Below are 8,473 nucleotides of genomic sequence, written 5' to 3' on the forward strand. Positions count from 1 at the left end.
AAAAAAAAAAAAAAAAAGGAGAGAGAAAGAATAAAAGAAAATTATAGTCCTACTTATGAATATGAATAAAGATTTCTCCTTTTCGCACAGTCTATCCGAGTTATTATCTATACAAGTATCATAATAGCTCATCATCTTCTCTAGTATGCAAGTAAAAGGCTCATCGTCTTATCTAATATGCAGAGTAAAAATATCTTGTAATTAGATACAATCTTGGTTCGAAACCTAGAGTTTCTTCTAATGATTGTTATCAACTGTAAATGGCATTGGGGATTACGCTCCTAAGATTACCAAATACATGCCAAGAGGTTTAATGATAGTGATCCACAATGAAAGAATAAGCTTAGATGCAATCAAGGTCCGAAGCCTAGAGATTCCTCTGAATATTGTCATCAACGCAAGAGAAGCTATCGCGATACTCCTCGTAGTCAGGCAAATGCGGGTCAAGATGTCTTACTATAACAAGCATCTCGAAAAGCCCGAACACGACCCAGAAGCTTATTGTTACTACGATAATAAATCAGAACCTGCATGAATGAAAGATTTCAATAGAAAAGGCATATCAAATAACCTTGAGCCTAGCTCAATCCCCAAAATCCATAATGTTATACAATTTACAAGAACCCAGTAACCATACCCAAGTATTTTTTTTTTACAGACAATGGTTCTGTATTGAATTCTTCTTCCTCATTCATAAGCTATCACCTATAAATAATGAGTACGGTAACTCAGTAAGATATCAGAGCACTGTAAACACCAATATTAAAGCCCAACCAATTGATGATTATAACAGAATAACCACGAGATTCTTGAAATAACTAGCTTTCTAACATAATTGCTATGAAAATCCGAACATTTTAAACCAAAAGGGGACTATTTTCAGGGTATCATTCTTACAGTTGGGTTTCTAGGGTCATCCTCAGGAACATACCTTTCAACCTCGCCAACAATTCAACCTTCATAGAGCACAAATGTTCTTCATCATAGAGGGTCCCAATCTCCAGTTAATCACAGCATGTTCCCCAAAAATCCAAGTTCAGACATTTGAAAGATTAATGTGAAAAGAAACGTCGTGAAACAAATCAAATGCTAAACCGGATTCAGAAGAGAATAAATTGACATTGGTGAAAATAAACCAGATGCTATTAAGCATACAGTTACGATTCTAATAATAGCAGTCAGTGATAAAGTCATAAAGTTCATTCATTCGCCGAAACAATCATAATTTCGATTGGTAGGGAAAGTGAGAAGATGATTCAGCGGTAGAAACCATTTGTCAAGCATAAAAGGTCATTCCTCTTTTCAGTTACAGACAGTCATAATAAAAGAAATTATTGGGGCAACTAGAGCAATAGTGAAACCGCCAAAAGGTTATCAGGAATCCTTCAACAGACCAAGGATTCTTCGTCAGTTACAAAGGCAATAAATCAGCATGAATAAGCAACGATGGGCATCATTAAAGTGGAATAATCAAGATGGAATAATCTGAAAAAATGAACAGTCTCACTTTGGATTTCAGTCAGCAACTCAAGAGGTGTCCATAAGTCATCAATCTATATATAAGGGGCAGTGCAACCAGAATGAAGAGGGGGGATACACACGAACATACAGTGAGATACATAGATCAGACGAAAAGCTCATACATATGAACATAACAAATCAGATAATACGTAACACATTGAAGCAGGCAGAGATCATACAACACATGCATAAATTCAGGAACAGACACACTCTTACATAGTCCACCGGGAAGGAAAGGAAGACAGACAAGAGATGTCAAAGCAAAGGAAGGAACCAGAAATAGAAGGAACCATTCTAATTAAGAGCAAAGGAAAAAAGTACAGTCTCAGGTATGCTACTTACTTTCAGAAGTTTCAAACAGAACAACATTTTATTCATTATGTATTCAAAGCATCAAGGTTAATATATAATTTGAACAACTAAAAGCCAGTATATCTCTACCCAATTGATATGGTGCATGCACAACTCATTTTCTAATTGCATTCATGAACATATGATTAATCGTTAAGCCGCTAAATCGACACCAATACTAAAAAGGGATTAACTTCCCCAATATTCGGTAACCATCACAAATCAAACGAAAGAGAGTAGTGAGAACGAGGGAGAGAGTTACCTCTGGATCCAACAGTGGTTTCGGATGAGAAACCAGAAACGATTCCATCTCTCGCCATCATGAACCTGCCGCCGTGAATCAGGGCCCTCGTGAAACAGGAACGTCTCACTTTCGGTCGCAAACCACCACTGGTTAGGGAAGGAGAAGATGGCTAAATAGATAAAGGGAGGAAAATTACCCATAAGTTCCATAGCCACCAAAGAGAAGCCATGAATCACCGTGAGCCATCCCCCTTACGATGACATTGCCGGCACCGTTGAAAGCTCCACCGCCATCGTTCTCCTCCTCCACCAACCACCACCGTTGCCGTCATTGAGAAAGGAAAAGGGAGTGGGAATTAGGGATTTCAATTCCCTTTTTCCCTTTAAGGTTGGTGTGTGTGCGTGAAATAAAGGGGACTCCCTCCCCCTTTATTACTTACGTCTCCCCCTCTTTGGTTTTTTTTCTCTTTATTTAACCCATTTCTCATTTTTATTTCTTCTTTTATGTTTAGTTTTATTTGTTCAAACATCGTTAGTTTATGCAATTTTCGAAGTAGAAATTAATTAGTATATGTGTGTCTCACAATTATTATTGTATCAATATATATCTTATGATTATTAAATAATGACGTGTATTCTAATCTAAATAATATTAACACTTGTTTAATAAAAATAAATAAATAACTATTTATCATTTAATTAATGATGGAATTTTATAGTAAGGTCATAGTTCGAGTCGTCTCTAACTCCCCCGAAAATGAGGAGAAGGTCTACGACTAACTGTCTCTAAGCTATTAATTGCGTATAAAAGAATAATTTATAACGGTTGTATCACTTAAATTCATATACAACTAAATCAAAACTATTTTTATCACCAAATTAATTATGGAATTTTATAGTGAGGTTATGGTTCGAGTTGTCTCTAACTTCTCCAAAAATGAAAAATGTCTACAACCAATACCGTCTCTAAGACTATTAACTCCATATATATTTATACATAATTAATAAACTTTGTCATTAAATTTTATATGTATAAATAATAAAAACTATTTTACCAAATAAATTTTATGTGATTTTTATAGTGAGGTTATGGTTCGAGTCGTCTCTAATTCCCCCGAAAATGAGGAGAAGGTCTACAACCAACACCATTCCTAAACTATTAGTCTTATTGAATCAAAACAATTATATATTAACCAATTCAGTAAATTAATACTCCCAAACATATCGGTATTTTCTAAATCACTAATAATTAACCAAATTAACTAAACAAATTTTCAACCAGAACTATGTAGTCTTAATTTCTCTATTGCACACAGGGATATGTAGGAGCAGGATAACCTCTTGTCATATGCAAATATAAAAATAAAAATATTTTGCTTTAATAATTAAATTCTTATTAAATAAATTGTTTAAGGGGATAAAAATCTGTATGATTAGCGAGGGTACCGTTTTAATACGGGCGGACGGGGTGCTAATACCTTCCCCGATCCGTAATCGGATCCGAATTCAGAGTCTGTATTCAAACGACCATTTTGTATCCAAATTGGGCATAAACAAGAGTTTTCTACGTTTTAACCGTGAAAAAAGTAGTGGCGACTCCAAATCAATCGGAAGAGCTAGATCCGAGTTCGCCTCTCCCTAAGTCTCAGGGCCGGTCTTCAAACCGAAAATCGGGTCGTGACATACATAATCAACTTTCAAATGAAATTGTTAGGAGCATGAGCCATCCATCCAAGGATTGGATGTTTAAGTTCCAAATGAGATTAGAAAATGGATTTTTGCATCTCATTTGCCTTCTCCTTTCTCCTCTTGAATTATAAACTAAAAACTATAAAACTTACTTACAAAAGCTTCTATGAATCGAGCTTTTAAACTAAGAAATAAGAAGAGAGAATTGCATTTTTTCTTAAGGGAAGAAGAAGTTGGGAAGAAGTTTTTGTGTCCTCTTGAATGAAGGAAATTCCTTCCTATTTATAGATTTTTCCCTGCCACCGCATAGCTGCTTGTTTGCACCGCTCAGCAGCTGACCAAACCCTTCAGCATGGGTTTGGTCACTTGGTCAAGTAGCTTGGTCACCTCCTTAAGCTTGACTCACCAAGGCTAGTTGTGAGCTATGGGACCAGCTATGGTGAGCTCCTCCTGAAAAGCCTATGATGGACTACTTGAAGTGAGGTCATGCATGACTTCATGGTTACTTGATGGCTAAGTTAATTCTGGGTGCACACCGTTGAGCACACATGTGGCACCAATAAGCTGCCTGCTTGAGCAGCTTTGACCGTGCTGACTGAGGATATGGCTTCATGCTTGCTGACCTAGTCAGGTGTCTGGTTCACCGCTGAGCACACATGTGGCACTACTGAGCTGCCTGCTTGAGCAGCTTGGGCGTGTGCCAAGCTTGTGTCTAATCGTGTCAAGCTTGTGTTCTGACCGTGTCAGGCTTTGTCTGGTGGTAGGCTGAGCGGTCAAGCAAATCCGCTAAGCTGTCTGCTTAAGCAACTTAGTATGTGTCAGGTTGGTTTGTTTGAGCCAGGTTGGGTCTGACTATGCTAGGCTGGTGTCCAGGTCAGCTCAGTGTAGCTTGGTCCACGCTCAGCTGCCTCCTTGAACACTTTGAGTTTGACTTCTTTTTCTTCTTGGACCATGAGTCTTTATTATCTTTTCTTTTTCTTTCTAAATCCTTTCTTCAAGGCTAAGTAACCAAATTAAGCACATAGCATGCCATGCTTTAACTTGATTACTTTTAGCAATTCATTTTGAGCTTTTGTCTTGAATTTTGGCTGGAGTTCTTATCCATCTTTGAATTTATTCTTTAATATTCAATTTCCTACAAAACTCAAAGAAAACTTGGACAAGAATTAATAAAGAACTAATTTATTCAATCATGCAAAATTCACCTAAACAGTGTTAATTTAAGTTGGTTTTCTACAAATTGCATAGGATAAGTGCCATAAAATGATGCTGAAAAGTGTATACTTTTTTGCACTTATCAGTCACATATGGTGATAACAATCAAGGCAAGATACTTAGAGTTTGTAAGATTGGTAATGCTTCATAAACTATCATTGAGAATGTGCTCTATATGGAAGTCTTCGAGCATAAACTTTTAAGCATTAGCCAATTGTGTGATAAAGGTGATAAGGTAATCTTTAACTCCAAGTGTTGCATTACTAAAAGTGACAATGACGATAACATCAAATTTATTGGTCATAGTACTAATAATATATATGGTTGATTTGGATGATATCTCCTCGCTGTTTCCAAAATATCTTATTTCAAAAGAGGATGATATTTGGATTTAGCATAGGCGAACTTCTCATATCCATTTGAATCACTTGAATATGTTATCTAATAAGAAATAAGTAAATGGACTACCTAAACTCAAATGTAAAACAAAAGAAACTTGTGATTTTTTCCGAAAATGCAAATAAGACATGTTATTTTTCTTCTAAAAACATGGTATCCACAACAACGCCATAAGTTACTTCATATGGACTTGTTTGGGCCATCACAAATAATGAGTTTTGGTGGAAGTTACTATGCACTTGTTATTGTGGATGATTATTCTAGATTCACACGGACTCTATTTCTTGCACTAAAAAGTGCCACTTTTAAAACTTTTAAGCAATATGCCAAGCTAATCCAAAACCAAATGAATCATAAAATTGTGACCATTAGAAGTGATCATGGTGGTGAAGTTGAAAACCACAAGCTTGACAAGTTTTGCTCGAAACATGGTATTGAACACCAATATTATGCTCCCAGAACTCTTGAACAAAATGAAGTTGTTGAAAGGAAAAATTGAGTTCTTCAGGAGCTTGCTAGAACCATGTTGAATGAGGGAAAAGTGTCCAAGTACTTTTAGGTGTATGTGGTTCATACCACTTGTTATGTTATGAATAGAATACTCTTGACACATTCTTAAGAAAACCCCCTATGAATTGTTTACAGGCCGAAAACCAAATATTTTTTATTTTCATGCTTTTGGATATAAATGCTTCATTTTGAACAACGGAAATGAACTTTTAAATAAATTTGATTAAAAGGCTGGTGTAAGAATATTTCTTGGGTATTATAATCATAGTAAATCATATAGAGTGTTTAACAAGAGAACAATGACGGTAGAAGAACCTATTCATATTGTTTTTTATTTATGAATCTTCTCCAAAAGAGGAGAAATATATAGTTGATGATGTAGGTACTCACTCTTGAGGATGCCTACTTAAAGGATCAAGAATCTGAAAACGTAATACAAGACGATCAAGATTCAAGTCCATAACATGCAAGAATGCCACAAGCTTAGAACACAAAGAAAGATCATCCTATTGTAAATGTTATAGGTAACATTTCTAAGGTAGTGGGAACCCAAAATTCTTTGCATAAAATTTGTAGTTTATTTGCATTTGTATTTCAAATTGAGCCTATGACCATCGACGAGGCCATTGAGGATGAGCGTTGGTCATTAGCTATATAAGAAGAGCTAAACCAATTCGGAAGAAGAGCTAGAGCAAGTGACAATCCCATAATTGGCACAATATGGCTGTTTAGAAATAAATTTTATGAGTCCGACTTAATTATTAGAAACTAGGCTAGATTGGTAGCCAAATGTTACAATCAAGAGGAAGGTATCGATTATGATGAGACCTATGATCTGATAGCATGATTAGATGTTATTAGGATGCTTTTAGCCTTTGCATCTATTATGCACTTCAAACTTTTTACAATGGATGTGAAAAGTGCCTAATTGAATGACTTTATTCGAGAAGGGATATATATGGAACAACCTCCTAGTTTTGAGAGCTATTAATTTCCTAATCATGTTTTCAAGTTGAAAAAGGCCTTATATGGTTTGAAGCAAGCTTCTAAAGCTTGGTATGATAGGCTTAGCTCATTCCTTTTAGAGAAGAGATTTGCAAGGGGTAAGGTTAATACCATACTTTTTATACAAAAATCAGGAAAAATATCTTGTTAGTTCAAATATATGTTGATGATATTATATTTGGTTCTACTAATGATGTTTTGTATCAGATTTTTTCTGATTTGATGAAAGGAGAGCTTGAAATATCTATGATGGGAGAGCTCACTTTATTTATTGGGCTACAAATCAAGCAAATGGACACTTGTATATTTTTCCATTAAAAAAATATTACAAGGACCTTTTGAAGAGGTTTAACATGGAAAAATAAAATGATGCTTCCACACCTACAACTACTTCATGCTATCTTGATAAGGATAAGGAAGGAAATTTTATTGAGGTAATAAGTTATCGAGGTATGATAGGATCTTTCCTTTATCTAACTTCAAGTAGACCCGATATTATGTTTAGTGTGTGCATGTCTGCTAGATACCAAGCTAATTCTAAAGAATCACATCTCAAGCTACTAAAAGAATTATGAAATACTTGAAAGGAACCTTAAGCATAGGATTATGGTATCCCAAGGATGCATCATTGATCAGTGTGTGTTGTTCTCAAATCTTATGGATAAAGAAACAACTTTTAGACTTTGGTCTTGTGCTTGACAAAATTCCTACTAAATGTGATAATACTAGTGCTATAATTTTGTCCAAGAATCATGTTTTTCTTTCTCGCACCAAGCATATAGTAATAAGGCATCATTTCTTGAGAGATCATGTTCCAAAAGGTGATTGTGCAATTGGATTTTTTGAAACATCAAAACAACTTCCTGATATTTTCACTAAACCTCTTCCTATAGATACTTTCTTTGTGTTAAGAAGAGAGCTAGGAATTTTGAATGAGTCACATATTTGTTAGTTGAGTCACGTATTTGTGTTAAGAAGAGAGCTAGGAATTCTACAATTAATCGATTAAGTATAGTTCTAGTGACAATGATTAAATACGAATTTCAAAACCCTTAAATCTCTTCTTTCTTTAGAAATCTTCCATAAACCTCAACTCTTCTATAATTTGTGCCAAATTAGGACCCTTTACCTATTTTCATCTACTCTATACCTATTGCCGTCATATTCCATCAATTAAACCTCATAATCGCATAACCTATAACTTTCCTTCTATAGAAACCCTAATCCCAATCTATAAAATCAATTAAGGTAATCGATTATAAATCAATTAAGATACAATTACGAGTGAAGGAAGGCCTAAGGGAGTAAAAAGTGCTGTTAGAGTTCATCGATCTCTTCACCATCATGGGTGTATGAGAAATGTGGAGGTTGGTGGCTTATCCTCTGCACAACGTGGCAGAAACTTTGTTGGTAATGACCTCTACTATTCTCTAGCTCTCCAAGTAGCAAGGTTATCAAAGCTCTTTGGCCAAAAACAAACCTATATTTGGTATGAAAACATGGTTTGGATGGTGAAACAAGGCTTCCAATTCAATCATGA

At 35.3% G+C, this 8,473-nt stretch overlaps 1 long non-coding RNA gene across 1 annotated transcript; it reads right to left on the reverse strand.

Moving 5' to 3' along the window:
- On the reverse strand, nt 53–2,522 carry LOC109342362. The gene is made up of 3 exons (XR_002107053.1): nt 932–2,522; nt 638–705; nt 53–527 (listed from the first exon to the last, which is right to left on the reverse strand). It is a non-coding gene; the product is annotated as an uncharacterized LOC109342362 (long non-coding RNA).

The sequence above is a fragment of the Lupinus angustifolius genome, chromosome LG01, assembly GCF_001865875.1.
Source record: "Lupinus angustifolius cultivar Tanjil chromosome LG01, LupAngTanjil_v1.0, whole genome shotgun sequence".
Lineage (NCBI taxonomy): Eukaryota > Viridiplantae > Streptophyta > Magnoliopsida > Fabales > Fabaceae > Lupinus > Lupinus angustifolius.